The sequence below is a fragment of the Mus caroli genome, unplaced genomic scaffold, assembly GCF_978045245.1.
Source record: "Mus caroli unplaced genomic scaffold, Mus_caroli_1 scaffold_5, whole genome shotgun sequence".
NCBI classification, from domain to species: domain Eukaryota; kingdom Metazoa; phylum Chordata; class Mammalia; order Rodentia; family Muridae; genus Mus; species Mus caroli.
Genome location: NW_028227260.1, coordinates 107,563,888 through 107,571,434, shown reverse-complemented (window position 1 = coordinate 107,571,434; position 7,547 = coordinate 107,563,888).

Below are 7,547 nucleotides of genomic sequence, written 5' to 3'. Positions count from 1 at the left end.
ATATTGAACCATTCCTGCATCCTTGGGATAAAGTCTACTCGATCATGGTGAATGACTGTTCTAGGATTCAGTTTGCAATAATATTATTGAATATTTTACACTGATATTCATAAGGGAAACTGGTCTGAAGTTCTCTTTCTTTTTTGGGTCTTTGTGTGGTTTTGGTATCAGTGTAACTGTTGCTTCCTAGAAGGAATTGGGTAGTGTTCCTTCTGTTTCTATTTTATGGAATAATTTGAAGAATATTTTTATTAGGTCTTCCTTGAAGGTCTGATAGAATTCTGCACTAAACACATCTGGTCCTAGGCTTTTTTTTTGGGGGGGGGGTTGGGATACTTTTAATGACTGCTGCGATTTCTTTAGGGGTTATGGGTCTGTTTAGATGGTTTATCTGATCCTGACTTAACTTAGGTATTTGGTATCTGTCTAGAAAACATTCTATTTCATTCAGATATTCCAGTTTTGTTGAATTTAGGCGTTTGTAGTAGGATCTGATGATTGTTTGAATTTCCTCAGTTTATGTTGTTATACCTCCCTTTTTCATTTCTGATTCTGTTAATTTGGATACTATCTCTGTGCCCTCTGGTTAGTCTGGTTAAGGTTTATCTATCTTGTTGATTTTAGCCATTTTTAGATCTTGGATGGTTTTGTTCAATTCCTTCACCTGTTTGGTTGTGTTTTCTTTAAGGGATTTTTGTGTTTCCACTTTAAGTGCTTCTACCTGTTTATCTGTGTTCTCCTGTATTTCTTTAAGGAGAAATATTTATGTCTTTCTTAACATCCTCTATTAGCATCATGAGATGTGATTTTAAATCAGGGTCTTCCTTTTCTGGTATATTGCTATATCCAGGGTTTGCTGTGGTGGGAGAACTGGGTTCTGATCATGCCAAGTAGCCTTGGTTTCTGTTGCTTACATTCTTGTCCTTGCCTTTTGCCATCTGGTTATCTGGTCTTGTGTTAACTGGTCTTGGTGTGTCAGTATTCATGGGAGACCAGTTCACTCCAGGAGAAATTTGGTTATGGAGAGCTGTGACACAAGGTCAGCTCTGGGTTGCAGACAGAAACTGGAAGGATCCTGTCCCCAGCTGGTCCTTGGTTACTGTGTCCTGATGGCTCTGGGTAGGTCCCTCAGAGTAGAAGTTGTGGTCTCACCTCTGGTCACAGGCCTGTCAGTACTCCTGGGAGACCAGCTCTCTCCCAGTGATATTTGGGTATGGAACACTGTGACACAGGATCAGCTCAGGACTCTGTGGCACAGGATCACCTCTGGGCGCAGATGGAAACTGGAGGGATCCTGTTCAGGTACTTTTTCTTATATTAGTACTTGTCAATGTGGAGTGTGTTTCTGGGGAATTGACGTGCAGCCTGGTGCAGTTGTTTTGGTTATCTCCATTCAGCTTCACCACTGTCCCACAGAGAAGATTTTCTTTGTTTCCTACTCTATCTGAAAATTTCACATTTCAACATTCTCTGTGAGTCCTTTTATTCCTTCCTCTGCTGTTCACTGGGACAACTAAAATATTTCTTCCTTACTTAATGTTTTCCATGAGTTCTTCTTGGTTTCTATGACACTAAGAGTGAATGTGCTTGTTCACATGCATCCTATGCATCAGGCATTAATCTGGTTTCTTAAGAATGTAGTCACAGAAGAGTTCTTGATTATACAGCCTTACTTTACCATCTATTTCACTATGATATACGGTCTCAAACCCTAATCCCAGATAACAGTCACAACGTCCCTTGGAGATTTCCAAAACACTTTTGGGAAATTATTTTGTTTTTTTTGTTGTATTTTTATTTAGTTGTTGTCTTTTTGTTTAGTTGTCTTTTTTTTTTTAACTTGTCAGGCCTGTGTTGGAAGTTTACCTAAGCTATCCCTAGTGGGGAGAGAAGGTGAAAGCAATCTCGTGGTGTGGCAAGGGCTTTCTTCTAAGGGAGAAGCTTGTGCAACACCCTTTAAGAACAGTTTTTCCTACAAGGGAGGGCTGGTCCAACTGGGCAAGCAGTGTTTGAGGTTGATGGCTGCTTTAGAGCCAACATCTTCTGGGACATTCAGGCATGGTCGTCGCATAGCTCAAGGTCTTTGTTACAAGAACTCTGCCTTCATATAGCGACTCTTGCCTATTTTAAAAAAATAAAACTGATCAAGTCAACTTATTAAAATAGTTGACTTAGGCATCTGTGTTGGTCACTTCAACCTCTACTCCAAGCTCAATACTGATGGAAAGAATCTGTAACAATCTCACAAGGACTATGATAATCAATGAGTCACCTGTAAATTCTCATTTGGAAATGATCCCATGTCTTGGAACCTCACCACAAGATTTTTCTCCTGTAGTGATTCTCAGTGTCTTGTAGGCATGCCCATAGACCCTTTCACTTTCAGATTCTTTTCCTTTTTGCCTCTGATCAAGTCTACACACACCTTCTCCAGTGACTTCATGTTGTGGGTGGTGAGCGTGAATTTGGTGAATTGCTATCACAGGTTCTTTCTGGTATCTTTAAAAGCTATAGCTGCAGTGCAGCTTCCTGACTGACTTGTTTCTCAGCAGAAGCAAACATCCGTGAGTCAGGATGGGAGCAGACTGAACAGAGCTCCACTGTACGCACCACCACGTCTCAGAAAGTGATCTTTAATTGTGTTTCTTACCCACTGCAGAAGGTAACAGTTTCTCCTATAAACTACCACTAATTTCATTTCACACATAGCCATTAATTGCTTGTTAGAGGTCCATAGTTTCTGTTTATCTCTCTTTGGGGTATCAAAATAATTTGTCAATAACAACTAACTCTCCTCCTCTTCTTTGATTATCACACCTGTTGTACAAATACTTAAACCAGCTCAGTGGCAACAGGACACTTCTATGCAAGGACAGTCATCATGTTAGCACTAAGGAAATCCATAGCTGTTGAGTCTTGACCTTGTGCCAGAGATTGTGTTCCAGCTAATAACCAGGCCGCTAACCTCTTCCTAAACTGGAGAAATGATTGAGCTACTTCAAAATTCCCATCTTAATACCATATTTCTCAGGCTGCTTTGTATCAGATAAGCTGTTAATAATCCTCAAGAGTGGATGCCAAGATGGGAGTGGACATGGAAGAACACCTTTTATTTATTTTGAACTGTGCAATCTTTTTGAGATAGTAGTTTAATCAACCTTCCTCCCTTTCTGTCCTCCAACACCTCCCACATATCCTTCATGCTCTTTCAAATCCATAGCCTCTTTTTAAAATCAATTACTATTTCATGAATATATAAATATAGATATGTAAATAGATAAAACAGCCAATAAAAAAGTAAAAAGAAAATAGAATAAGAAATAAATGTGTTTCCTCAAGAAATTTTTGATGGCTGGAGTGTACTGCTCATATATAGCGACTGTTCAGTCCATTCTTCCTGCTTATGTCGTTCTCTATCGTGCACACTTTGTAAAACTGTTTAGCTTGATAACACAGGTTGACTGAAACAAGCATGCCCACAAGCTTGATTAAACCAACAGTTTTACCAAATGCCCTCAGAAGTTCCACAGCTGCTTCTGATAGGGTGCCACCATGGCTTCCCTGTTCTCTCAACTACTAAAATTTCAACTAGAGATGCTTGCTTGCTTCGCATGATGCCATATTTCAGGTGGAGAGGTAGGAAAAAAGTCAATAGGTGGTAAGAGTGGCTTTTAACATTTTTTGAACCATGTAACTTATATGTCAGTGTATTTGTATTTATGTTCATATATGTGTATATGCATTATAAAAATGTCTAAGAAAACATTAATTACATGTGATGAACTATGAGTGTGAAAGCTAGAAGACAACCTACAGTATTGTTCTTCAGGGGCTGTCTACCTTCGTTTCTGAGACAGTTTCTCATTGGACTGTGGTTTAGTGATTGAGGGAAGATGGCTAACCATTCAGCAATAGGTATCTTCCTATTTTCACATTCCCAGCAGGAGAATTACAAGTGTGATTGCAGACCTTGGCTTTTATTAGGCACTGGGAATCATACTATCATCCTAATGCTTGTGGGAAAACATGCTACCTATTGAGCTATCCTTCCCCAGCTTTTGATACATATTTAAAAAGACATCAAGAACCACACCAGTTGCCCATTCCACATTTTTGATTAATAGTGAGCAGAAATATATCAGTACAAAATATATTAGTTTTCATCATCAGGATCATTGTTCAGTGCCAATTAATTAATGCATACTCCTCACTTAATCCATACAAGTTGCTCACTTGACAGTGTATGGTATTTACCATATATGTATATACTGCAGAAAACGTGTGTCAGGAAAATGAGGTGGCTAGCTGTATACTCACTTCTTAAGGAAGAACTCTTCAATGTAGAACTACTGCTTAAATAAAAATAAAAGTTATTATAATTTTAAATCTGCTTGTCTGTAACATATTCATTCATTACTTTGCTGTTCCCATAGGGGGATAGAAAAAGAAATCAAACATAGCTAATGAAATTAGAAAAACAATGTTAACTAATTAGAGAAGAACTGAAAATAGATTTTGCAGCATTATATAAGCAAATACAAATTAAATTCCCACGGGGCATTTATTTTTAATGTCATTTGTCTTCTGCTTCAAGTCAAAGGTTCTCTCCCCTACAGTGTAGGGAATTTGAATTCTCAACTCAGCATGAACATGCTAACAATGTATTTAGCAAACAGAATTGAATCGTGATTCATGAATGAAGATGCATTTATTGTCTCAATTTATGTGCTACTAAAAGAGAAATCGTAGGACAATTCTGGTCTGAATTTTAAAAATCCACATACTTTTTTCTTTTAAGGCAAGGTTTTTCAATGTAGTCTGGCCTCGAACTTAGAGACCACCTGCCTCTGACACCTGAGTGCTGTTAAATATTAATTCTTTATAAACTATAATATCTTAACGAATTATTTGAAAATTTCATATATCTATACAATGTATTTGTATCATATTCACCCCAGCTTCTCTAACTGTCCCCAGATCCACTCTAATCTTCCTACTCCGCCCCCACTTTGTGTCTTTTTCTAAATAAGTCACATTTAATCTAGTGTTTAGCTTATAGCATGTGATCTATTACCAACTCTCTAGGTTTTAGTCTATGAGCTAATAATCCTTACTTTTGCCCAGAATTTAAAACTAAAACACCATTATAGTTGGCATGAATTGAACAAGAGAGCAAGAGGCTACTTAACTATATTTCTCTTTCATTTCTTCCACTTAACAGTTTAAGTTGACCTTCCTTTGTCTACCTTTCTTTCTGCCTCTTCACCAGTACCAGTGGAGATGGCTTTAGCAAATAGAAATAAAAAAAAAAGCCTCTAGGTTTATGCTCTTGATAGAAGGGCATGGAAAAAATAACATGGGCTTATAAAGTGAGTGCAGAAAATAGTTATTCTATTATTGAGGTGATAAGTGGATTCAACATTACAGTCCTCTGAGTTTTCAGTATATTTGAATAATTTCATTTATAATATTACAATAAAAAGCCCACAACCTGGGACTGGAGAGATGCTCAGCAGTTAAGAGCACTGGCTGTTCTTCCAAAGGACAATGGTTTTGTTGGGTTCCAGGAGAGAAAACAAGACAGAAGTAAACTGTCACAAGTGGTTGAACCTGTGTATGTGTCTCTATCATCTATCTATCTATCTATCTATCTATCTATCTATCTATCTATCTTTAACAAAGTGACTTACTACAGAGATCATACTGGTCTGCAATATGCTATGTAGCTACCCCAGTCTACCATCAAATTCTCCTGCCTTCTCAATGCTGTGATATTGTATGCCACATGCCCAGCTTAGCATGCTGTTGCATATTTAAATTGTAAATTCAGATTGTGAAAGGGACCTGGTTCAAGAGAGTAGGAACTAGTCCTGAAATTCAGTTGACATTCTCTTTTTGTGTGCCATGAGTCTAAGGTCCATTTAAGTCCACAGATAATTCTCATTTCTAATGTCCCCCATAATATGGAGTATTTGTTTAAACCAAAGAGAGGTTTTCCTTCAATGTGCATAGAAAGTATTCTTTTCACTAAATTTCACAAAGATTCTGGGTAGGATCGTAGTGGTTATGTTGATGACTGCCAGACTCATGTAACATACTGCTCCTGGCAATGAGTGTGGGTATCCATCTTATCTCTTAACTTCCTGTAATGTTCCAAGAACCTTTAGGGATAGTTAGTGGTGAAGATCCTAGCTAAAATGCTATGCTGGTGGACAGTGGAAGGTGGAGACATGCTTAAGATAGGTCTGAGAGATGCCTTGAAGGTTAAGAGCACTTCTGCTGGGCTGCTCTTCCATAGCTCCGGAGGATTAGATCCGAGAGAACCACATAATGGCTTATACCACCGTTAATGAGATCTGGTGCCCTCTTCTGGCATGCAGGTACACATGCAGGCAGAACACTGTATACATAATAAATAAATCTTAAAAATGAAAAAAAAAAGATTTAGAGAGGTGAAAACATAACTTGGTCTTATCAAGAAGCATATGCATAAATGTGAAATGTAAGTAAAATTAATGTTATATATTCCAGTTTTAAGTAGAATAATTGTGTCATACTTAGAAAATTACAATGTGGCATATAAAGTTTGCAAGATCAAGGGGCCTCTCTTCCCAATGATGGCCGACTAGGCCATCTTCTGCTACATATGCAGCTAGAGTCAAGAGCTCTGGGGGTACTGGTTAGTTCATATTGTTCCACCTATCGGGTTGCAGACCCCTTCAGCTCCTTGGGTACTTTCTCTAGCTCCTCCATTGGGGGCCCTGTGTTCCATCCAATAGATGACTGTGAGGACCCACTTCTGTACTTTCCAGGCACTGGCATAGCCTCACACGAGTCAGCTATATCAGGGTCCTTTCAGTGAAATCTTGTTGGCTATTCACATTAAATCTTTTACGTTATTGGACTTTTAAAATATTTTTCAATTGAAATTTTGTTTTTATTTGATATGTGTGCAAGTGCATATACATGTGTGTATGTTTACCCATCGGTGTCAAAGCTTGCTTGTGAAGGCCAGAGGACAACTTTTGGGAATTGAATCTCTCAATATACTGTGGGCTTCGGGAAACAAACTATGATTGTTAGTGCTGTTAGCTGCTGAAATGTGTCACTGGCTCACATGAAATGTTTTTCATTATTAATAATGATTCATAATTTATTGTAGTTTGTTTGTTCTCTGCTCTTGTTTAATACACATTGGAAAGCTATTTTCTGGCTTGAGAACTTGAAGAAATGCCTGAAATTTCATTAGACAGTCAGAAATCCAGGGTCAACGAAGGAAGCCAGACTAGAACAAATGAAACGTTATTGCAAAACACATGAAGCTCAAGAAGAAGGAAGACCAAAGTGTGGATAATTTGGTCCTTCTTAGAAGGGGAAAACAAAATACTCATGGAAGGAGTTACAGAGACAAAGTTCAGAGCAGAGACTGAAGGGATGACCATCCAGAGACTGCCTCACCTGGGGATCCATCCCATAAACAACCATCAAACCCAGACACTATTGCAAATGCCAACAAGAGCCTGACAACAGGAACCTGCTATAGCTGT